This window comes from Eriocheir sinensis, chromosome 30, assembly GCF_024679095.1.
Source record: "Eriocheir sinensis breed Jianghai 21 chromosome 30, ASM2467909v1, whole genome shotgun sequence".
In the NCBI taxonomy this organism is placed as follows: Eukaryota; Metazoa; Arthropoda; class Malacostraca; order Decapoda; family Varunidae; genus Eriocheir; species Eriocheir sinensis.
The window spans coordinates 9,096,863-9,121,563 of NC_066538.1; positions in this window are offsets into that span (position 1 = coordinate 9,096,863).

Sequence of the window (24,701 nt, forward strand, 5' to 3'; positions counted from 1 at the left end):
GAATGACACGGCCGAAGCCCGTACACAGTACCACAACAGCCTCAGAGTTTGTCGCACCCTTATTCGGAGTAGCAAACGCAACTATGAAAAGCAAATAGTGCGCAAAATCAAATAATAAAAAAAAATATCGAAAAAGAAAGTAAAATCCAATATTGGTCCCCTGACAGACGAGACTAGATAAATATAACCCAGGACTGCAACCACATGGCCAGAATATTCAACAGTAACAGTAACAGTTGCATTAAACTACAGGCCCATAAGTTTGACATCAGTGGCAGGAATAATACTCGAGAAGATTATTAGAGACAAACGTGTCATATTTCTAGAAGACTATAATATAATCTCCAACACCCAGCATGGCTTCAGAAACAAGCGCTTCTGCTTAACGAATCTATTAGACTTCTTCCAAGCTTTATATAAGAATTGGGATGACCACATCCCCAGTGATGTTATATACCTGGACTTTCAGAAAGCCTTCGACAAGGTACCACACGAGCGACTCCTTAAGAAACTGCACTCGTGGGGCGTTGGAACCTATTTGATAGCGTGGATAAGAGATTGGCTCACCGGCAGAAAACAACGAGTGCTACTCAACAGACAGCCTTCCGATTGGCTTCTAGTCACTAGTGGAGTGCCTCAAGGGTCAGTGCTGGGACCCATTCTCTTTATCATATATATCAATGACCTAAAAACAGGACTGAAATCCACAATATCGAAATTTGCTGATAACACCAAGGTAGGTGGAGAGGTCCTCACAAAGACCGACTGCGAAATCATTCAGAAAGACCTCGGTCACATTATCGAATGGTCGGAAAAATGGCAAATGTCCTTTATTGTTGACAAATGCAGTCATATACATTGGGTCCAGAAATAGCAACCACACATACATCTTGAATGGGAATTCTCTGCAGGCGATGCAGGAGGAAAAGGATATTGGGGTTACTATCAGCAGTGACCTGAAACACGCGAATCACTGTAAAAAAAAACATATAACAAAGCCCACACTATTCTCGGGTTCATATTGAGGAACTTCAAGTGTAGAACGCCATACATGATGTTATCCTTGTATAATTCCATGGTAAGACCGCACCTGGAGTATGCAGTACAGTTCTGGTCTCCTAATTACAGAAAGGACATTGATTTACTGGAAAGGATTTAACGACGCGCCACGAAAATGTTTCCAAACTTAAGGGCCCAGCCGTACGAGGAACGACTCAAGCGACTGAATATCTTTACGAGGGGATATGATTCAAGTCTTCAAGAACCTGAAAAAGTTCAGGAACGTCGATTACTCTAAATTCTTTCAACTACAAACCAACTCAACGGTTTACCCATTCAGTCGAGTCGATGCAACACAGACATTGGAAGGAGCTTATTTTCGAACCGAGTCATCCGCCACTGGAACAATCTTCCCTCATAAGTAGTAAATGCAAATACCATCAAGAATCGACAGTCATTTCGTTGTTTCAGGAGTAAACTGAATATCGAGGTAATTTCATCTGCTCCCCAGGCCCCAAGTAGCAGTCGAGCAGATTAAATCACCACAGCAGGCAACCTCATAATGAGCCAATAGGCTTTCTGTTGCCTGCATTTCCATGTTTCTATGTTTCCATGTCTAGATGTGAGACGGATTTAGGAGTCTTAGTGAGCGATGATCGCCGTCCAAGGGCACAATGCATTCAGGCTATAAGTCGTGCAAACGGGGTACTAGGATTCATTTCAAGGAAAGTGAGTAACAGAAGCGCTGAAGTCTTTTTTTTTATTTTTTTTATTTTTTTTTATTTTTATTTTTTTTTACGTCTTGGCCTATTGCGCCGGTAGGCTTCTTCCCGGTGGATCCTGGATTCCTGATGGTCGGTCCAAGGCTTCTTCCCGATGGGGCCTGATGGTCGGCCCAGCCCGTTCTGGCGCAGGCGAGTGTTTATAGTGGCGCCATCTTGCGTTCGTTCGTGCTGCCCTCCCGGAGCTCATCTTTAATCCTAGAATCTAGAGTCCGGGTTGTTAGGTGGCATTCTGGACAGCATGTGGGTAGTTTTAAGCCACTCGGCGGCGGCTGAAAAATCCCAGCTTGGTGGCACCGGTCGGGGATTGAACTCGCGTCCTCCTGAACGCGGGGCCGTCTCGCTATCCGTTCAGCCACCGCCTCCCCAATTTAGTTTAACATTAGTGTGTCTTCATCTCGATTATACGGCTCAGGTTTGGTCACCTTACTATGGAATGGATATCAAAATGTTAGAATCGGTACAGAGGAGGATGACTTCGATGATTTACGGGTTAAAAACTTGCCATATGAGGGACGACTTAAACAGTTAAACTTCTTGCATTCTCTAGAAAGACGAAGAGTGCAAGGAGGCTAGATCGATGAATAAAAACGAATGAAAGGTCATAAAAAGAAATATATTTAATAAAGTCTTGATGGTAGGAGTGGGACAGGCTTAGCAGTCATGTGGTGAGTACCAGTACGATAGGCACATTAAAAAAAGGTTAATTCATGGATTGTGATGTTAAATAGGGTTAGGTTCCAGGAGAGAGACCCCTCAGTGCGTGCCCAGCGCAACACAGAGGTGATTGTCTCTGGAATGGAGGCACACATTCCAATTTATAAAAAGCCTCGGCTCAATCATCCGTGTACTCTTACTTTAAAATATAGAGGGCCAGCTTACAAAAGGTACCAGAGCCTTCGCATTTCTGCTAATCATGTTCTTTACATTTCCGCCCGGAATCGTGACAAATATATTCTCCGATTAACCAAAAACTCTATCATCAATAGAAAGTGCCGCAACCTTGCTTTCTATAATTCCCACAGAGATTTATGGCACCTAGCCAAAAAATATATCTTCCAATTTCACTTCACCTTTCCTTCTCCTTGATCCTGACAGCAGCAACGCCGTCACATGTCACTAAGACTGAACTCTTCGCTCAGGATTTTTGTAAAAACTCTACTCTGGACGATTCAGGGCATATTCCTCCTACTCATCCCCCCTCTGACTTCACTATACTTTTCTTAAGATTCTTTAGTATGATGCTTTCTATCCCCTCTCTGGCCTCAATCCTCAGAAGGCTTAAGCGCCTGATGGAGTGCCTCCTAATGTCATTAAAAATTGTGCTTCCGTGCTGACACCCTGCCTGGTCAAAATCTGTCGTCTCTGCCTTTCAACATCTACCTTTCTTTCTTGTTGAAAGTACACCTACATAACGCCTGTGCCTAAGAAGGGTGACCGTTCTAATCCCTCAAACTACCGTCTTATAGCTTTACTTTCCCGTCTTTCTAAGCTTTTGAATCAAGCCTTAACCGAAAGATTCGCATCTATACACTTCTGACCTTCCATCTGATCGCCAGTACGGGTTGCGCCCGGGGCATTCTATTTGTGATCTTGCTTTATTAAATGACTCCTGGTCATCCTTTCTTAGCCGTGTCGGTGAAACATTTGCTGTTGTCTATAGATATCTCGAAATCTTTCGACAGAGTCTGGTATAGATCTTTGCCTTCTAAACTACCTTTCTACGGATTCTATCACTCTCTCTGTACTTTTATATCCAGTTTCCGTTCCGGCCATTTTATCTCTGCTGTGGTAGATGGTCACTGTTCTTCCCCTAAATCTATCAACAGTGATGTCCCACAAGGCTCTGCCCTATCTGCCACTTCCTTTCTATTGTTCATTGATGATCTTCTTTCCTAAACAAACTGTCCTATCTCCTCTTATGCTGATAACTCTACTCTGTAATACCCAACACCTTTTGACAGAAGACCCTCCCAACAGGAACTACTTCATTCCAGGCGGGAGGCGCAGAACGCTTAACCTCAGACATTACTATCATTTCCGAATGAGGCAAGAAGAACTTGGTGTCATTCAATGCCTCAAAAACTCAAATAATCCACCAAACAACTCGACACAATCTTTCAAACACCTATCGCCCATTCTTCGATAACACTCATCTGTCACCTTCTTCACTAAACATCCTCAGTCTATCCTTAACTCAAAATATCAGCTGGAAACTTCATATATCCTCTCTCACTAAATCAGCTTCTTCGAGGTTGGGCGTTTTGTATCGTCTCCGCTAATTCTTTTCCTCCTCTTAATTAAATGCCATCCATATACAGGGGCCTTGTCCGCCCTCATATGGGGTATGCATCCCTTAAGTGCGGGGCTCCACATACACAGCACTATTGGACAAAGTGGAGTCTAAGGGCCGTACTTTAAAAGCCTTTCGCCAGGCCTGACTTTGGATTTCGCCGGGCGATCCGGTATTTGACTATTAGACGGGAAGAACGCTTCGCCGGGCTTAGCTTAGTCAGCCCTGACAATGAAACAGTATTGGAACTTGCCGGCAAACGAGAGTGCTGGCGAGGCCTCCCTTTCCCGCTGGCACAAGGCATGATTTTGAATTGTTCTAGTATGTCTGCAGTAGCATGAGCAGTTGAATGATTTAGGAAAGACGTATTAATTTATTTTTGTAAGAAATCAAACTAGTTATATAAATATTGATGTATTTACTTCTGTTTTCAAGATTATGTATTATCGCTCCATGAGGATTTAAGACGCCTGTCTCCTCCGGTCAGTGCACTGTATTACCGTCCATATATTTAGGTTAATTTCCATTTTATGCAGGAAGTACACGACTCCAGACTGGAGGCTGCAGAACGCTTAACCACAGACTTTGCTATCATTTACGATTGGGGCAGAAGGAACCTTGTGTCCTTCAATGCCTCAAAAACTCAATTTCTCCACCTATCAACTGTACACAATCTTCCAAACACCTATCCCCTATTCTTCGACAACACTCAGCTGTCACCTTCTTCAACACTAAACATCCTCGGTCTATCCTTAACTCAAAATCTCAACTGGAAACTTCATATCTCCTCTCTCGCTAAATCAGCTTCCTCGAGGTTGGGCGTTCTGTATCGTCTCCGCCAGTTCTTCTCCGCCGCACAGTTGCTATCTATATACAGGGGCCTTGTCCGCCCTCGTATGGAGTATGCATCTCACGTGTAGGGGGGCTCCACTCACACAGCTCTTCTGGACAGAGTGGAGTCTAAGGCTCTTCGTCTCATCAGCTCTCCTCCTCTTACTGATAGTCTTCTACCTCTTAAATTCCGTCGTGATGTTGCCTCTCTTTCTATCTTCTATCGATATTTTCACGCTGACTGCTCTTTTGAACTTGCCAGCTGCATCCCTATCCCTTCCCACGGCCTCGCCTCACACGACTTTCTAATCAAGCTCTTCCCTGTACTGTCCAAACCCCTTATGCAAGAGTTAACCAGCATCTTCACTCTTTCATCTTTCAGGCTGGTAATCTCTGGAACAATCTTCCTTCATCTGTATTTCCTCCTGTCTACGACTTTAGCTCTTTCAAGAGGAGGGTAGCAGCACACCTCTCCTCCCAAAATTGACCTCTCTTTTTGGCCACTCCTCTGTACTCTATTCAGGAGCAGTAAGTAGCGGACTTTTTTTCATTATTGTTTCCTTTTTTTTACGCCGTTGAACTGTTCCCTATGCTGTAAAAAAATCCTTAACTCAAAATCTTAACTGGAAACTTCACATCTCCTCTCTCACTAAGTCAGCTTCCTCGAGGTTGGGCGTTCTGTATCGTCTCCGCCAGTTCTTCTCCCCCGCACAGTTGCTATCCATATACAGGGGCCTTGTCCGCCCTCGTATGGAGTATGCATCTCACGTGTGGGGGGGCTCCACTCACACAGCTCTCCTGGACAGAGTGGAGTCTAAGGCTCTTCGTCTCATCAGCTCTCCTCCTCATACTGATAATCTTCTACCTCTTAAATTCCGCCGCTATGTTGCCTCTCTTTCTATCTTCTATCGATATTTTCACGCTGACTGCTGTTATGAACTTGCTAACTGCATGCCTCTCCCCCTCCCGCGGCCACGCTGCACACGACTTTCTACTAAAGCTCATCCCTTTACTGTCCAAAACCCTTACGCACGAGTTAACCAGCATCTTCACTCTTTCATCCCTCACGGTGGTAAACTCTGGAACAATCTTCCTTCATCTATATTTCCTCCTGCCTATGACTTGAACTCTTTCAAGAGGAAGGTATCTGGACACCACTCCCCGTAATCGCGTGCCTGAAGGCAGCGGTACCGTCAGGTGCAACATAGGTGTCTCATGCCCGCAGGTGCTGCACAATGAGCTGTGCCATGAGTCACGCCTGGACTCATCATATTACTGATTTTGTGCAGAATGAATTAATGAATTGCTATTTTGGTCATAATTTCAAAATGGAAATTTACAAAAAGAGTATCAAGAATAATTCATTAGTTCTGTATTTATAAATTATTAATTGATTTAATAGTCAAAATGTATCAAGAGCTGATGAAGGTTAATCAGGGCAGATTATGCTTTCTGAAGAGCTTTTATGTGCAAACCAGTAAAAAGTCATTTTGGCAGAAACAGTGGTCATATAGAAACTTCCTCTACATTTTATGTGTTCTCTATTTCCTGTTTCCTGTATTTTCAGTTACTGACATAAGAGACCAAGCCAGTATAAAGGCTGTAGTCACTGTCTATCGGGGTGACTACCTCCTAAACCTAGACCAAGAGCAAGAACAAGGTAAACCTACCAGAATTACTAGAATCTACTAGAACCTTCTAGAATCATCGGCACTGGCAGGCGAAACTATTTTTTGGGGTAGTTTTCGGTGTGTTTTGAAATAATCTGCTAACCATTAATGTTTTTTTTTTTACCCTCCCCCCCCCCCCCTTCCCATGTTGTGAAACCCATCGAAATTTCCGTTTGCGGGACACTCGTCCTTTATTGGTTAAACTAAAATTAACCTAACCTTACCTACCCTAGCCTCGACCCCCCCCCCCCATAAATCCTCCCCCTTAATAACCCCCATCCCCCTAATAACTTATTTTCTAACCAACCGGGGGGCCTACACCCGCTTCGACCCCTATAGTAACTTATTTTCTAACCTAACGAGGGGACTGTGCCTCGCCTCGCTTCTACGCTACTCTCTTGCTTGTTTCATGAGTCATAGCCGCTCCATAAGCTCTCTTGACTCTTAGTGGTTGCCTGGCGCTTGCACATCACTTGTAAGGACGTTTTTTTTTTTTTTTTTGGGGGGGGGGGGCTACAGTGAAAAAAAAAATGCGACGCCCCTTAAGCCCCGTTCACACTGTGCCGACTCTGGGCCACGACAACCCAGCGACTACTGCATTTGACAAGTCGGCTCCCACGCTCCAAGAATTTTTTTGGCGTCTTGGTGTCGGTTAGCATGATTGTAGGCTGTCTGGGACATTCGGCCAACTAGGTGGCAGCGTGTCTGCAATATGCTGTCAACTAGTCTCAAGACGAGTCTCAACGGTCATTTTTTTTTAAATGGCGCTGTCTACGACAACCACGAATCTGCCGACCGATTGGCCGACAGTCTTGATGACAGTCTTTCAGATTGTCTGTCAACTGGTTGGCCGACTAGCTGGCCGACAGTTGCCAAGGAGTTGGCCGACGGTCTTCCTGACGGTCTTCGCGGCTGTCTTGGCGGCAGCCTTGCCGTACATTTACTTGTCTTTCGTATACATTCAACACTGCCTATCTGCGTGTCAGCTTTGTCTACCAGTCTCATGTTCAATGTGTAGTCAATCACACAGTCGGGTTTTCGCTGCATCTCACCTGTGGCACGGTCAACACGTCCTGTGTCAAACACTGTCCCATGGTGCATATTCGGAAGCATGTTCACTGTACGCCTATCAGCCCACGAAATAGCCATCATTGTGTCACATGTCTGAATGTCTGTTTCCCCTCTGTCTAAGCGTCGAAACGTTGGCATATTTTTCCTGTGTGTACGAACTGTACCACACGAGCCAGTTTTACTGTCATGTAAAACTGGCTGAAGTGTAATAATTATCAGTGTAGAGTATGTGTCCTTTGTTCATGCAAGGCTCGAGCAGTTTTCTCACAACCGCACCAGAAAAGCCAAGTGGGTCGTCATGAGGAACTTCGGTGGTTTTACCTGTTTACAAAATTGATCTCATTATTGCACCAGTCTTGCAACGACAAAGAACAAACAGCTTCAGACCAAATATATGCCTGTTTGTCTTTATGTATTGCCTGAAACCAATATTTCCTCTGAATAAAACCAATGACTCATCAACAACAAGTTCCTGCAACGGGGTGAACAGTTGTGTAAATTTATTATTTATGTGTTCATACACAGGCCTAATTCTGAACATTTTGTCAGTGTTGTTAATGAAAGCATTGTCGTTGAAGTGCAGATAAAACTTCAGTCTCAGGAATCGGTCAAGTGTCATGAATTTCCCAAAGATTTTAGTAGGGAGCAGAGTACTCTTTATCCAGTAATCTTTTATGTTAGCTTTCTTGCTAAGTGGCATGAGCATGAGAAGAGCCATGAGGACCAACAGTTCGTCAACAGTCGTGTCTTTCCAGCGTCGGTCAGAGGAGAATTGAGGACTACCCTCAATTCCCCCTGATTGCTGGAAATACTTGTTAGTCTCATCAACAATATGGGTCATGATCATGTCATCAAAAAACAACCTGAAATATGGCAGAAAAGAATCCGACCCATCATCAACACTCCTCCTTACCTCTGGTTCTAGTCCAGAAAAACTATCATCAAATTCATATGAATGACCAGGAAAAGACTCACATGGCACCCAATTGTACTTATCTGGATCAATATATGAAGCCATGGGGTTTATTAGTGGCTTGGCGCCCACGGGAAGATGATAGCCTCCCGGCACGTGCCGCACATGTGCGCTGCCTTGGTCTCCTCTGGCCGCGTGCCGGTGCCGTACATGTGCGCCGCCTTGGTCTCCTCTGGCCGCGCTCAACGCGCTGACTCCCGCGTTGTGGTGTGTCTTCACTATCAGAGGAAGACACTGTTTGGAGAGGTGGATGAAGGTGTTGGCCTCTTCCCTTGGAAGGGGTGGAGGCGAATGCGGGAGGATGCATTCCGTCATCAGAAAAGTCTGAATCTGGTGAAGTCTCAGCTTTGGGGTCATCAGCATCCCTTTCACTGTCACTCGACACTGTAAAATCACTGTCAAAAAAGTCGAGGGCTCGCCTTTTTTTTTTTTTTTTTTTTTTTTTTTTTACATTGCAGCCTATTGCGCCGGTAGGCTTCTTCCGGTGGATCCTGATGGTCGATCCAAGGCTTCTTTCCGGTAGGTCCTGATGGTCGGCCCAGCCCGTTCTGGCGCAGGCGAGTGTTTATAGTGGCGCCATCTTGCATTGGCTCATGCTGCCCTCCCAGAGCTCATCTTTGATCCTAGAATCTAGAGTCCGGGTTGATAGGTGGTCTTCTGGACAGCATGTGGGTAGTTTTAAGCCACTCGGCGGCGGCTGAAAAATCCCAGCTTGGTGGCACCGGGCGGGGATTGAACTCGCGTCCTCCTGAACACGAGGCCGTTACTTTGACGACTCAGCCACCGCCTAACATCACCACTAGTGTTCTCTTCTTAGCAACACGACGTGGACGACCGCCGGTGGAAGGGGATGGCTGGGTGGGGTCTCGCTTCCACCCTCCATCATGTACGGGTGTGTGCCTGTGTGGCTAGGCGTACGTTTGTTTGTCTACTGCGTGGGGGTTGCCAGAGAGTGTTTATCTGAGTAGGGAAGCGGTCAAGGACACTGAGAAAGCGAGGGAAATTTAAAGAAAATGGGCCGTCCGCAGACGAGACGAGCGTCCTGCGACGGTAAACCACAGTTTGGCCGCAGGCGGGACGAGCGTCCCTAAGGGGTTAAATATGGATCCATTCCGTATTGGAGAGTGAGATGTTGCATTCCACATTTTTCTGACCTCAGGATGGCAACCCTAGTTGCATTCAACACAAGAGAGATCGAGGCAAAAGGAGTGCGTGCTTACTGTGCGGCTCCCAAGTTTGTGCCAGCGAAACGTAACTATGCCCAGAAGTTGTTATTGTGCTTGTGATTGCAAAATAAAAATATAAATTTATTGATGGCGGCAGTGTTAGCCAATATTCCTGAGCCGACAGTCGTCACGACTGTTTCAAGACAAGCCAAGACTGTTGACGACAGTCGTCACGACTGCCCCAGACCTCCCTCAGACCTCAACCGGAAGTGAAGGTTGGTCCAGACTCTTGCCGACTCTTGCCGTGAAAGTTTAGCATGGAATACTTTTTTTGCGCTACCCCTCACGACTCCAGACTGCCGTCACAACGTCGACGCAGCAGTCCCAAGATCTCTTTCAAGACATGCCCGACCCTTTCACATCAACACCCAAGACCCCGCCGAAGGGGAGTCACCTTTTCGTGGTGACGGGGCTTGAAGCGGGGTCGGCGGCATCACCTACCGTGATGGCTTGTCTACCTCGGTAGGGCTCGATGTCCGCTGACCTCGTGGACCAAGTGCTCCCCCCTTATCACCGGCAGAGGAGGCCTCCTGATGATGTTGCTTGCGCCCGCCCCTTTACCACCCAGGGCAGGGCTATAGTCTCCCCACGTGTTTGCCGTGCGTGGCGAGTTGAGTCCCCCGCGGGACGGGGTGTGGTTCCCCTCGGTGGGCAACACGCTCCTTTGGTGGGAGGGTTGTGGTAAGACGGGCGGTTCAGTGTGGCCCCACTGAATCAATCGGCTGGTCATGCGCTGGCTAGGGTCATGCAATGGCTAGGGTCAAGTGGTCACTGCCGGGTGGGCGATCGCAACGGTCCCGCGGCCGCCGTTAAACGCCTGGCAGTGGGTGCGTACACTTCTCCATTACCCCTGGGGCTGTTGGGTGCGGTCGGGCCCCAACACCCAGCCTCCCCTTGTTGGGCTCCGTGGTGGGTGGGGGTGTGGGGAAGTGAAAGAGTTTGTTTTGTATGGGGGAATCTACTTTGCCCCGGCCTGCCTGACCTCCGACCGTCCCCGGACTCCTCCTCTCGGCCTTCCCTCATTGTCACCCTGGAGCCGTTTCAGGCTCCGAGTGGCCCTAAAGGGGCATCTGTCCCTTCTTCCTTGACCCTCGACCCGGTGGCTCCCGCACCAAAAGCCGCAAGTAGGGATCAAAGAATGTGCCGGTCTCGCAGGGTTCTCAAGTCGAGGTTCTGCCCGGTCTGTTTGAATATGTATCTTACGACAAATACATCACCGTCAAATCCCTAGATGGCCGATCTGTTAATGATCTCGACATTTTTGAAGTCCACCGTGCACTGATTAAGACTTGCGGCAGAGACCCGAATATACTTCCTCAGGGAGATGGCAGTCTTCTGATGGAAGTCTCCTCTCCCGAACAGAGTGAACGACTTCGTGTCCTCACCTCTGTCCCCGGGGCTGCAGTGTCATGTGCTCCCCATGCTATCTTGAACCAGTCGCGCGGCATGTTGTTGTAGCGCCTGGTAAAGGAACTATAGGAGTATGACGTCTCGGTGAGGTGTGTGTATAGGAAAGATGGTGGAGCACTGACACCCACACCCACACTGTTCATAACTTTTAATCGGTTGGAGCTCCCCAGAACAGTCAAATTGGCTTGGTTAAACCTTAACGTGAAGCCATATGTGCCAAACCCCAGGCGATGTTTCCATTGCCAGACATTTGGTCACGTGACTCGAACATGCCGCCGCATGCAGAACGATCTCCTTAAGGTATGCGTCACGTGCGGCGGGGATGACCGTGGTGAGGAGTACCCCGGCCCTGTTCGGTGCTATCACTGTGCCGAGCCCCATGCAGCTTCATCGAAAGAGTGTGACCGATTCAGATTCGAGAGGGAGGTGCTTACCATCCGTAATAAAGAGAAGGTGTCTTTCGCAGAAGCAAAGCGACTCGCCTTTACCAGGCTCGCTAGTCCTAATACGACCTTTGTCTCAGTCCTCCAGTCACACGCTCAATGCCGTCTCAAAGTCCCCAACGATGTGTCGTGCCATGCAGCTCCCGTCCTGTCTGTGTCGACGCCTTCATCTGAGACCACACCGAATCGTGTCCTGCCCCGACCTGAGTCACACCAACAGAAACGTTCACGCAGTGAGGAGTCTCTCGATGAGACTCCTCCTACCAAGCTGCAAAGTCCGGCGCCAGTTGTTGGACCGCCGGAGACCTCCCGGGCGGCGGCTGCGTCCGCCGCCCCTGCACCAGTGGCTCCGGCTGACCCAAGACCGGAGTCCGCTGGTGCTCAGGCTTGCGGTGTGTCGCTGCCGGCGGCCTTGACCTCCGGAGAAACTGCTCTGGGGGGCTCCTCTGCTTCTTCCTCGGCTGCCGCCTCAGAGTGGCGGACGGTTGGCAAGAGCGGGGGAAGGAAGACGCTGGCAGCAGGAGCGGGCAGGAGGGCTGTTGAGTGCCCCCGACCTGCTGATCGGTCTGCGGTACCAGGGCCATCGCAATCGGTCACAATGTGGACCAAGGGCCCTTTAATAAAGGGTGATGGTCCCGTTAAAAAGAACGCTGGTGGTGCAGGGCGACTCCTCTCCGAAAGAGCCCAGAAGCACCTCACAAAGTAATCATCTTCAATATCGTGCAGTGGAACTGCCGTTGTCTGCGGCCCGACTGGAAAGAGTTGCTCAGTCTTATTGCCCGTTATTCCCCAGTATGTATTTGCATCCAGGAGACCATGGTTGGAGAAAGTACTCCTTCTGGGCCTCCTGGCTACCACATTTTATATTCTCATCCTCTGCAAGACCAAGGGCATCGGGGTGGCACTGCCATACTAGTCCGCCATGATGTCCCCTTCCCACGCTTAAGATTATCAGCTCCCTTCCAGGCTGTCGGCATCCAGCTCTTTCTCCTCCGACAGTACACAGTTTGTAGCCTATACCTCCCTCCAAGCGCTAATGTAAAGAGGAGGGAATTTGACAGTTTGCTTGCCAATGTTCCTGCCCCTTTCCTTCTACTAGGCGACGTCAATGGCCGTCATCCAATTTGGGGAGACTGCACCACAAAACCTCGAGGTGTGATGCTGGCATCTTTGGTAGAGGATGAAGAATTGGGAGTTTTTAATTAGGGAGATATGACGCATTTATATTGTCAAACGGGTATTTTTACGGCTATTGATGTGTCTTTGTGGTCTTTTAATATTATTTTATATTTCAACTGGAAGGTTTTACCGAATTTACATGGAAGTGACCACTTCCCTATTGTCTTATCGTCAGCCAAGGGCGAACCACGCACTCCCCTCCCACTCTGGCGTACAGATAGAGCAGACTGGCAACTCTTCATGCAGCTGAGTTCCACTGCATGGTCTGTAGATGACTTCAGCTGCATTGACGAAGCGGTGGTATATTGTACTACCTTACTGCACGCGGCAGCCATATTAGCAATCCCCAAGACGTCTGGTCACTTCCCCAGACGTCCAGTGCCTTAGAGGACCCCTGACTGCACCGCTTCCGTGAAGGCGAAACGAGCCGCCTTCTCTCGCCTCCGCCATCATCGCGGCGTTCCACAGTACCTAGAGGCCTTCCGGCGGGCGCGTGACCATGCACGGCGAGTCCTTAAAGAGGCCTGCCGTGCTTCGTGGAGGGATTTCGTGTCCACCATAAACAAAGAGACGTCCCTCACGCAGGTATGGAAACGAGTGAGAAAAATCTCTGGGAAATATACTGTCCCTTCCCCTCGCAGAAACGTGGCCGAACCTATCGCGGTTGCTCAAGTTCTTGCCAAACATTTTACAGATGTATCTAGGAAGGACACTACATCTCCCTCGGGACGCCATCGTCGAAGCCTGGAGTCTGCTGGCCTCACTTTCGCTTCTAATAACGGCGAGGTGTATAATGTCCCTTTTTTTTCAAGTCATGAACTTCGTTCAGCTTTAAAACAATGTCATGACTCGTCACTAGGCCCTGATGACATCCCATACTCATTTCTACGTCATATGCCTGACGAATCACTTACGTTTTTATTGTTTCTTCTTAATAAAATTTGGTATACCGGTGATTATCCGTCTTCTTGGAGCGTTGCCGTTGTTATCGCCTTCCCTAAGCCCGGAAAATACCATCGACAGGCAACAAATTACCGTCCCATTTCACTCACTTCATGCCTTTGCAAGGTTATGGAGAAGATGGTGAATGGGCGGCTCATGTGGTACTTGAAAAAGGGGAATATTTTATCACAAGTACAATACGGTTTTCGCAAAATGCGATCCACCTCTGACGCCCTCCTATGCTTAGAGTCATCCATATGTAAGGCCTTCACCGCCAACCAACACCATGTTACAGTGTTCTTTGATTTGGAGAAAACCTATGACACTGCCTGGCGTCATGGAATCTTACTTTCCCTCCCGGTTGCCGATTTTTATCGAGCAGTTTTTATCAAATCGTTCTTTAAAGGTGAGGGTCGGAGACGTGCACTCTGGTGCCCTTCCACTAGATGATTGTGTGCCGCAGTGGAGTATTCTCAGTGTCACGCTCTTCGCCGTGGCCATCAACAGCGTTATTAGTGTACTCCCCGAAGGGGTCCAAGGCAGTTTGTATGTTGATGATTAAGGCCTTCGCCGCCAACCAACACCATGTTAGTGTTCTTTGATTTGGAGAAAGCCTATGACACTGCCTGGCGTCATGGAATCTTACTTTCCCTCCACTAATTTGGTCTTCGTGGCCGGTTGCCGATTTTTATCAAGCAGTTTTTATCAAATCGTTCTTTAAAGGTGAGGGTCGGGGACGTGCACTCTGATGCCCTTCCACTAGATGATTGTGTGCCGCAGTGGAGTATTCTCAGTGTCACGCTCTTCGCCGTGGCCATCAACAGCGTTATTAATGTACTCCCCGAAGGGGTCCAAGGCAGTTTGTATGTTGATGACTTGTATTTGTATTGTTGATGACATCTCAGTCTCTGGTCCCCGGATGTCACTGATAGAGCGGAAATTGCAACTGGCGCTTAATAGGATATCCGCGTGGACTGACACTCAGGGTTTTCGGTTCTCCCCAACAAAGGCTGTGGCCTTGCATTTCTGCAGCCTTCGTGGCGTTCACCCGGACCCAGACCTGTACTTCTATGGTCGTAGAATCTCATGTGTGGAAGAGACCCGATTTCTTGGGCTGATATTCGATACAAGGCTGACCTGGGTTCCTCACCTCCGGCACATCAAGGGAACTTGTTTGAAGGCAATGAACCTCTTTAGGGTCTTAGTCCATACCTCTTGGGATGCGGATCTCCAGACCCTCCTCATGTTGCACAGATCATTTATACTCCCAAAACTGGAGAATGGGTGTGAGATCTACTCTTCCGCGTCGGATGATCGTCTTCGCACGTTCGACTCTGTGCATCATGCTGGGGTTCGCCTTGCAACAGGAGCCTTTAGGTGAACTGCCGTCCCATCTATCTCTAAGGCTGAACTCTTCGCTCAAACTTTCTGTAAGAACTCCACCCTGGGCGATTCTGGGCATATTCCTCCTACTCATCCCCTCTCTGACTTCTTTATGCCTATAATTAAGTTTCTTCCAAATGATGTTTTCTATGCCCCCTCTGGCCTCAAATCTCAGAAGGCTATGGACCTGATGGAGTGCCTCCTATTGTCCTTAAAAACTGTGCTTCCGTGCTGACACCCTGCCTGGTCAAACTCTTTCGCCTCTGCCTGTCAACATTTTCCTTCCTGCTGGAAGTATGCCTTCATACAGCCTGTGCTTAAGAAGGGTGACCGTTCCAATCCCTCAAACTACCGTCCTATAGCTTTGCTTTCATGTCTATCTAAAGCTTTTGAATCAGTCCTTAACCGGAAGATTCAAAAGCACCTTTTCACTTCTGACCTTCTGTCTGATCACCAGTATGGGTCCCGCAAGGGGCGTTCTACTGGTGATCTCCTTGCCTTTCTAACTGACCGTTGGTCATCCTCTCTTAGCCGTTTCGGTGAAACCTTTGCTATTGCGCTTTTCATATCAAAAGCCTTTGATAGAGTCTGGCACAAATCTTTGCTTTCCAAACTACCCTCCTACGGTTTCTATCCTTCTCTCTGTACCTTTATCTCAAGTTTCCTCTCTGACCGTTCTATTTCTGCTGTGGTAGACGGTCACTGTTCTTCCCCTAAACCTATTAATAGTGGTGTTCCGCAGGGTTCTGTCCTATCTCGCACTCTCTTTTTGTTGTTCATTGATGATCTTTCCAAAACGAACTGTCCTATCCATTCTTAACACCGATGACTCTACTCTGCATTACTCAACTTCTTTTAATAGAAGACCCATCCAACAGGAACTAAATGACTCCAGGATGGAGGCGGCTGAACGCTTAGCCTCAGACCTTACTATTATTTGCGACTGGGGCAAGAAGAACTTGGTGTCCTTCAACGCCTCAAAAACACAGTTTCTCCACCTATCCACTCGACACAATCTTCCAAACAACTATCCCCTATTCTTTGACAACACTCACCTGTCACCTTCTTCAACACTAAACATCCTCGGTCTACCCTTAACCCAAAATCTCAACTGGAAACTTCATATCTCTTCTCTTACTAAATCAGCTTGATGTAATGTGTATATTATAATGTGTGAATGTATGTCGTATCGCCATGGCCCAGCGGCGCCAGGACGTTACACACAGACGCTACGTTGTGCTTAGGAGGTGCTCCTTGCCGTGGGAACGGTGTTGATTCAGCAAGCATGGTGCCGCTGGCCGCTCCTGTCCCGGGAGACGCCGGGCAGAGGAGAGCGAGAGCAGAGGACTTCTCGGAGTGTGCGTACGACTTACGACTCGTCCACAAAATACTGTCACTATTCTGTGAATATATTTAAAAACCCAATACAACCATTTAATCAACCAGAGAGAGAGAGAGAGAGAGAGAGAGAGAGAGAGAGAGAGAGAGAGAGAATAAATTAAGTGAACTCAAAGTGAACTTAACGGCTCCGCTCGGCCAACACATAACCCACATCACTTAACTAAAAGGCTATTGTGTTGTCTCACGACTTCTATCAACTGGAGAAATCAGGCAACGGTACACCGGACCTGACGTGAGATAACAGTTCGCGCCTTAATCAAAAACACACAAAAAAAACAGCTAACAAAAAGGCTAACATTCCTCGAGGCTGGGCGTTCTGTACCGTCTCCACCAGTTCTTCTTCCCCGCACAGTTACTATAGATTTACAGGGGCCTTGTCCGTCCTCGTATGGAGTATGCATCTCACGTGTCCCCCACTCCCCCCTCCACTCACACAGCTCTCTTGGACAGAGTGGAGTCTAAGGCTCTTCGTCTCATCAGCTCTCCTCCTCTTACTGATAGTCTTCTACCTCTTAAATTTCGCCGCCATGTTGCCTCTCTTTCTATTTTCCATCGATATTTTCATGGTGACTGCTCTTCTGAACTTTCTAACTGCATGCCTCCCCTCCTCCCGCGGCCTCGCAACACACGACTTTCTACTCAAGCTCATCGCTTTGCTGTCCAAATCCCTTACGCAAGAGTTAACCAGCATCTTCACTCTTTCATCCCTCACGCTGGTAAACTCTGGAATAATCTTCCTTCATCTGTATGCCCTCCTGCCTACGACTTGAACTCTTTCAAGAGTGTATCAGGACACCTCTCCTCCCGAAATTGACCTCTCTTTCGGCTACTCCTCTAACTCTTTATAGGAGCAGTGAGTAGCGGACTTTTTTTTCACATTTGTTACCTTTTTTTTATGCCCTTGAAATGACTCCTCTGCTGTAAAAAAAAAAAAAAATGTCCGATTCCAAGTATGATAGTGGATGCCGTCATCCATTTCTTGGACCTGCGCCGGAGGTCGTTAATGCTGAGATGGTGGTTTCGGACTCACCGCAATCCAGATTATGTGCCTTGTGTTACTGCCTCCCAAGATGCTCGCTCTCTCCTGTATAACGCTCGGCCGAGTTTCCCCAAACCATTTGGATATAGGGTGCAATCACTTATGACAGACTGGACAGTTCCTGTACACATTGTTTGTCCCCATCGTATTCCTAGGGTGGGCTATTGTACAAGTGTACAAGTGTGCAGACCTGTAACCGACCAAAAGAGCACCCTCCCCTGTTATGTGGTACAGTCCTTATTTTTAGAGCACTTCACCGCTCACGAGGGCTCTGTTCCCGTCTATACGGATGGGTCTAAGACGGACATTGAAGCAGGCTTCAGTGTGAAAACAAACCACCACACGGCAATTTATCCTTTCCCGGGCCTTTTGAGCTAAAAACCTCTACTCATCCGATTTTAAATTTATTCCTTGAAAAATACCCCGTAGTCGCCCTCCTGAAAAGGAATTTAAATGCAGGTTCAGGATATCAAAGCAAAGCACAAGTATCTTACTTGCTGACTTAATTTACCAGAGGCAATTGATTCAAGATGTTGGTGTAATATACCATTGATATAATGATTTGAACATGTGGCAATTGTTTAAGTTCTCCAGTCATGCACCCACCCCTTTGGAAACTGTGCTGTTATGTGGTTTTAATGTTTCAAACATATCCTTAATTTTTTTGGGTGGTGGTGGTGGTAATGATACGAAAATAAAGTTCTCAGTAACTACATTTCTTAAAAATGACACCCAAAACAGCCACAATAAACAAATTGATGCTATCCTGACATATAGCATAGTAATTAGTATGTCACATAAAGCATAAGACATATGAGCAAATGGATTAATAAGTAATTACAAATAAATATAGTACAGTAAACCCTCGCCTCCAGTTGTATTTGCCAACATCTTTAACAGCATATACATTCAATATCCACACGTCATCTAATACATTAATAAAAATCATTAGCAGTTGTTGCCTTACATAAAGATGATATATTATAATGGAATGCAAGATATGGCATATATTCTTGGTTATCCCTAACAGTTTACTCTCCTTCCATAGAATGTCCTGTACCACCTCACCTTCAACTCCTCATCACCTTAAGATGGATGGCCACTGATGACCTGCAACAAACTATTGGAGATTGCCTGGATGTTTATCACCAGTTTGTAAGTTCATGCTCTTTACGTACTGTGCGTGCCATTGAGGTAATCTCTGAATTCGCAGGCGTCATTGGTGCAATACACTGCACACATATTCCCATTATCAGTCCAGGATGTCACCAAGCAGAAACGTACCGATGTAGAAAGTGCTTCTTTTCACTAAATGTACAAGAAGTGTGTGGTCCAGACTTAAAGTTTTATAATATTGTTTGTCGATGGGCACGAATATTTGCTAATAGTTATTTGCATGCTCAGTTGCAAGCTGGTGATTACAATGGCCATTTGTTAGGGGAATCAGCCTACCCACTTTGTCCCTTACTTATGACTCCTGTTGGGAATTCATAACGGCCAAACGAAGTAAGATATAATTTGGCTCATGTTAAAACCCGTAATGCAATAAAGAGAGCATTCGGTGTGTGGAAACGACGATTCCTTTGTCTGGCCATTCCTATGCTTTTTTTTTTATTTATTTTTTTTTACGTCATGGCCTATTGCGCCGGTAGGCGTCATCCCGGTGGATCCTGATAGTCGGCCCAAGGCTTCTTCCCGGTGGGGCCTGATGGTCGGCCCAGCCCGTTCTGGCGCAGGCGAGTGTTTATAGTGGCGCCATCTTGCACTGGCTCATGCTGCCCGGGTTGATAGGTGGTCTTCAGAACAGCATGTGGGTAGTTTTAAGCCACTCGGCGGCGGCTGAAAAATCCCAGCTTGGTGGCACCGTGCGGGGATTAAACTCGCGTCGTCCTGAACGCGGCGCCGTCACGCTATCCATTCAGCCACCACCTCCCCAATATATAATATATAATATAATATACAAGCCTGGACACAACGATGGCCACAATCTGCAGTGCAGCTGTTTTACACAACATTAAACTGGCAGACAGGAATGATTTGGAAGATATGGAAAGTTATGAAAATGACATTATGAATGAAGAGGAAATACTCGATGAGAATGCAGAAAATATAAATGCAGGATGGAGGAAGAGAGCAAACATGATAAATAATGTATTTTCAAACGAATAATTTGAAATGATGTAGATGTCAGGGACCAATTATTGCTGCCCAAATAGTGATAAAAGTAAACTGGGATGAGCTAATAATTATATACTAGACAGGAATTTCTGAGTGTTATAAGCCATCTTCATGTGTATTTCACCCAAGCTTTTGGGTAAACATGAGCCCTCTGTGTACCACTACAAGCTCCCTCTGTATTTTTTTTGTTTTTGTTTACATCTCGGGCTATAGCGCCTGTAGGCTTACTGCAGGGGCCTAGCTGGTGGTCGGCCTAAGCCCGTCATGGCGCAGGCAGTTTTAATTGTGGCGCTAGTTATGCAAAAGTTATTGTAAATATCTATATAACTCACTGTTGTCTGTATTTTTTTCGGGTTTTGTAAACTGAGGGAGTAAGCCGATACAAAGGCTACAGTCACGACCAAACGAGGTGAATACCTCCTGAACCAAGACAGACCAAGACTGGGGAAGGTAAACTGTGGTAACCCACTGGCCCGTGTTGGGTTAATGGGTCTCTCCCACCAAAAGCTCAAAAGGGTCAACTGGACAGGGATGAGCTCTGAGCTCCACAGTCACACATAGCTAAAGTATATGATCACATTACACACATATGACATGCAAACATACAAGCGTGTAACCTACTCTACTCTCAGCTTAGGTTTTCTTTTTCTTCATAATCTAAGGAAAATATTTTATTTTTGTCTTCAAGTTTTATATTTTGCGGAATCTGTTTTATACGGTTGGCTGTAAAATCTATTGGAAAAGTTTTGTATCACAATCCTATGTGTGTTCCTGAAAGTCATGAAGAACAAAAATATAATTTTATGAATATTAATTAATATCACAATCCTTTGTCTTATTCCAATATTCCAATAAAAAAAATGATTAGTGATTTTTCAGTCTGGCCAAGTTTTCCTCGTGGTATTCTCTAATACACCTGTTTTGAATTATTTTAATAAGTTCCAGTTGGCTTTCATAAGTTTTGAGAGATAGCATAATATTTTGTTGCCAACCTTTTTTCATGTTCCATCAGTTCAAGCCGTTTCTAGTGTACCTCCTGGTCCATCTCCCGCAGCAAACTACACAGGAAGGCAGGTATTTGTGTCTCAGTGAGGTCACCGGCTTCCGCTCCCAGTATATCATACTCCGCCCTTAGCTGACTGCTGGTTGTTGTGCGAGATGAACCAAGGCTATGGGTGAACGCCTACCGCTATCAGGAGCGTGCATGGGAGGGTGATGGCGTTTAAGGCCAAGAGTTGTGGGTAGAGGGAAACACTACTGGACGGAAGCCAATGTCGCACACGGACAAAAAAACAAAGGAGGCCCGCTTTCTGTCGAGATGCCTGGCCCCCAAATGATTTTGATAAATTTGGCCAAAGGTGACACTGATGACCCAAAGCAGGTACTCAGCATATAATGTTATGCTAAGGATGAATATACCCCATACAAATTTCTCGCGCTTTTCAGTCGACAAGGTGCTACATCTGGTAGGATTTGGGAGTGTTAGCGCAGGCGATCACTCTCGGTCGCCACCGCTGGCGAAGAATGGGTGTTTAAAGTACGGCCTTCCTCACCGACACGATCGCCAAGCGTAACTTCGCCAGGCATTCGTCGACTTTGGCAGACGGTTTTAAAGTACGGCCCTAAGGCTCTTCGTCTCATCAATTCCTCTCCTCTTACTGACAGTTTTTTTACGTTTTACATTCTGCCACCATGGTGCCTATCTTTCTATCTTCTATCGATATGTTCATGCTTACTACTCTTCTGAACTTGCCAAGTGCATGCCTCACTCCCCTCCCGCGGCCCCGCTACACTCGACTTACTAATATAGCTCATCCTTATAATGTCCAAATCCCTTGTGCATTAACCAGCATTTTAATTCTTTCATCCCTTTCACCGGTAATCTCTGGAACAATCTTCCTTCGTCTATATTTCCTCCTGCCTACGACTGAATTCTTTCAAAAGGGGAGGATGAAGACACTTCTCCTCCCGAAATTGACCTGTTTTTTCACCGCTTTTCTGAACTATTTTTATTGGGGCAGTGTTTAGCGGGCTTTTTTTTCGCATTATTACTTTTTTTTTTCCTTCAACTGCTTCCTTTACTGTAAAAAGAAAAAGAAAAGTAATACAATTTGACTTTAAGCAGTATGGTCATAAAACGTGTTGATGCATACATATACACATACTAAGCGCACACACACACACACACACACACACACATATACTCACACACACACACACACACACACACACACACACACACACACACACACACACACACATACACACAACTCCCCCCCCCCCCCACACCACCACCACCAACAACACACACACACACACACACACACACACACACATACACACACATAACTCCCCCACCACCACACACACACACTCACACACATGCATTAGGGTAATAACAATAAAACACGAAGGGAGGAAACCATGACACAGACCACAACAACTTCAAAGAAAAAAAAGGAAATATGTAGATAACAGCGTGGGGAAAATATAACAAGACATAACGCGTGTTGCCAGTGGCCCATAGCTGTCCGTTGGTTCAACAAATATAACGTCGTTTCCGTTGTGACGCTGTATGGGATGCGTTTTGCTGAAAAATGAAATGACCCGACCTCGTTCACGTTTCGTAGGGGAGGCTGGCAGTGTGTAAGAGAGGAAGAGCTGTATGGGAGTAGGGGACGCTGCTTTTGTGTGAATGGGCACAGATAAAGAAAGATAATGGAAATAAAAGAGATAGATAAGAGAAGTTATTTGTAAAGATCTAGTGAGGTTCTGGAATTGGTGCAGGAGTGTGAAGATAATGGAAAAAGGGCTCAGGGTGGATCTGGAAGGACCAATGTTGATGTGACAGCGGATAACAAAGCTGCATGAATGATTAGGGAATATAAATGAATGGAAGTGGAAGGGGTGTGGAAGAGCAGGGGGTCTGCAGGTGATGTCTGCAATAATGCGTATATATTTGTAAATGAAATATAATAAGAAAAGGGGGGAAGAAATAGGCTTATTATATAGGGGAGGTCATGGAAAGAGAAGGAATATGAGGGGATGTACGGAAGGTAAAGTGGAGAGAAGGAAGTTTCTGTAGAAAATTAATCGTTTTGCCAAGAAATGTGCCAGGGAGTTAGGAAAAGGGGAGAGGAAGAGAGCAGACTTCATGTAATGGACCGAAAGTTTGGGGTAGCAGGGCTCTTAAAATTTTAAATACACCGGGAGAATGAAGAACAAGGTTGTAAGGGTATTGAGTGTTTGCGTCTGGTAGGTGATTAATATGTGAACGGATAAATGTGAGTGAAGGGAATCGAATAAAATTAGAGTAGATAGAACACGCCTACAACTTTGCTCTCCTCAACGACCTAGAGCAGTTGGTTCAGCACCCTATACGTATTCCCGACCGGCTTGGAGACCGGCCCAACATACTAGACCTCTTCCTTACCTCTAACCTTTTTACTTACTCTGTCAAACTGTTCTCTCACAACCTTATTGATGTATCCTGTCCAATTGCTCCTGTACATCCTCTAGACCCACCGAGGAGGCGATGCTTCTGGCATTTTGCATCAGCTCGGTGGGACAACCTGAGGATGTACTTTTTTCCGATTTCCCGTGGAATGACTACTGCTTCCAGGACAGAGACCACTCAGTGTGTGCCCAGCGCATCTGGAATGGAGGCATACACTCCACGTACTTTCTCTACTCCTCATGCTAAAAAGCCTTGGTTTAATCATGCCTGTTCTCATGCTGTCAGAGATAGAGAGGCAGCTCATAAAAGGTACCAGAGCCTTCGCACTCCTGCTAACCATGATATTTATGTTTAAGCCCGGAATCGTGCCAAATCTGTTCTTCGACTTACCAAAACATCTTTCATAAATATCATAAAAACATCGCATTTTCTAATTATTCTCGTGACTTCTGGCACCTAGCCAAAAACTATCTCCACCAATTTCACTTCTTCATCTTTTCCTCCTCTCCTTAACCCTGACGGCAGCACCGCTGTCTCATCTATATCCAAGGCTGAACTCTTTTCTCAAACTTTCTGTAACAACTCCACTCAGAACGATTATGGGTATATTCCTCCTACTCACCCCCCGTCTGACTCCTTTATGCCTGTTATTAAGATTCTTAAGAGTGATGTTTTCTATGCCCTCCCTGGCCTCAACTCTCAGAAGGCTTATGGACCTGATGGAGTGCCTCATATTGTACTAAAAAACTGTGCCTCCGTGCTGACACCCTGCCTGGTCAAACTCTTTCGCCTCTGCCTGTCAACATCTACCTTTCCTTCCTGCTGGAAGTATGCCTTCATACAGTCTGTGCCTAAGAAGGGTGACCGATCCAATCCCTCCAACTACCGCTCGATATATTTAGTTTCCTGCCTATCTAAAGCTTTTAAATCAATCCATAATCGGAAGATTCAAAGGCACCTTTCCACTTCTGACCTTCTATCTGGTCGCCAGTATGGCTTCCGCAAGGGGCGTTTTACTGGCGATCTTCTTGCTCTCTTAACTGACTCTAGGTCATCCTCTCTCAGCCGTTTCGGTGGAACTTTCTCAGTTGCGCTAGACATACCGAAAGCTTTCGATTGAGTCTGACACAAGTCTTTGCTTTCTAAACTGCCCTCTTTCGGATTATATCCCTCTCTCTGTTCCTTTATCTCCAGTTTCCTTTCCGGCCGTTATATCTCTGTTGTGGTAGACGGTCACTGTTCTTCCCCTAAGCCTATCAACAGTGGTGTTCCACAGGGCTCTGTCCTATCACTCACTCTCTTCCTCTTATTCCTCAATGATCTTCTTTCCATAACAAACTGTCCTATCCACTCATACGCTGATGACTCCACTCTGCATTATTCAACTTCTTTCAATAGAAGACCCTCTCAACAGGAATTACAAG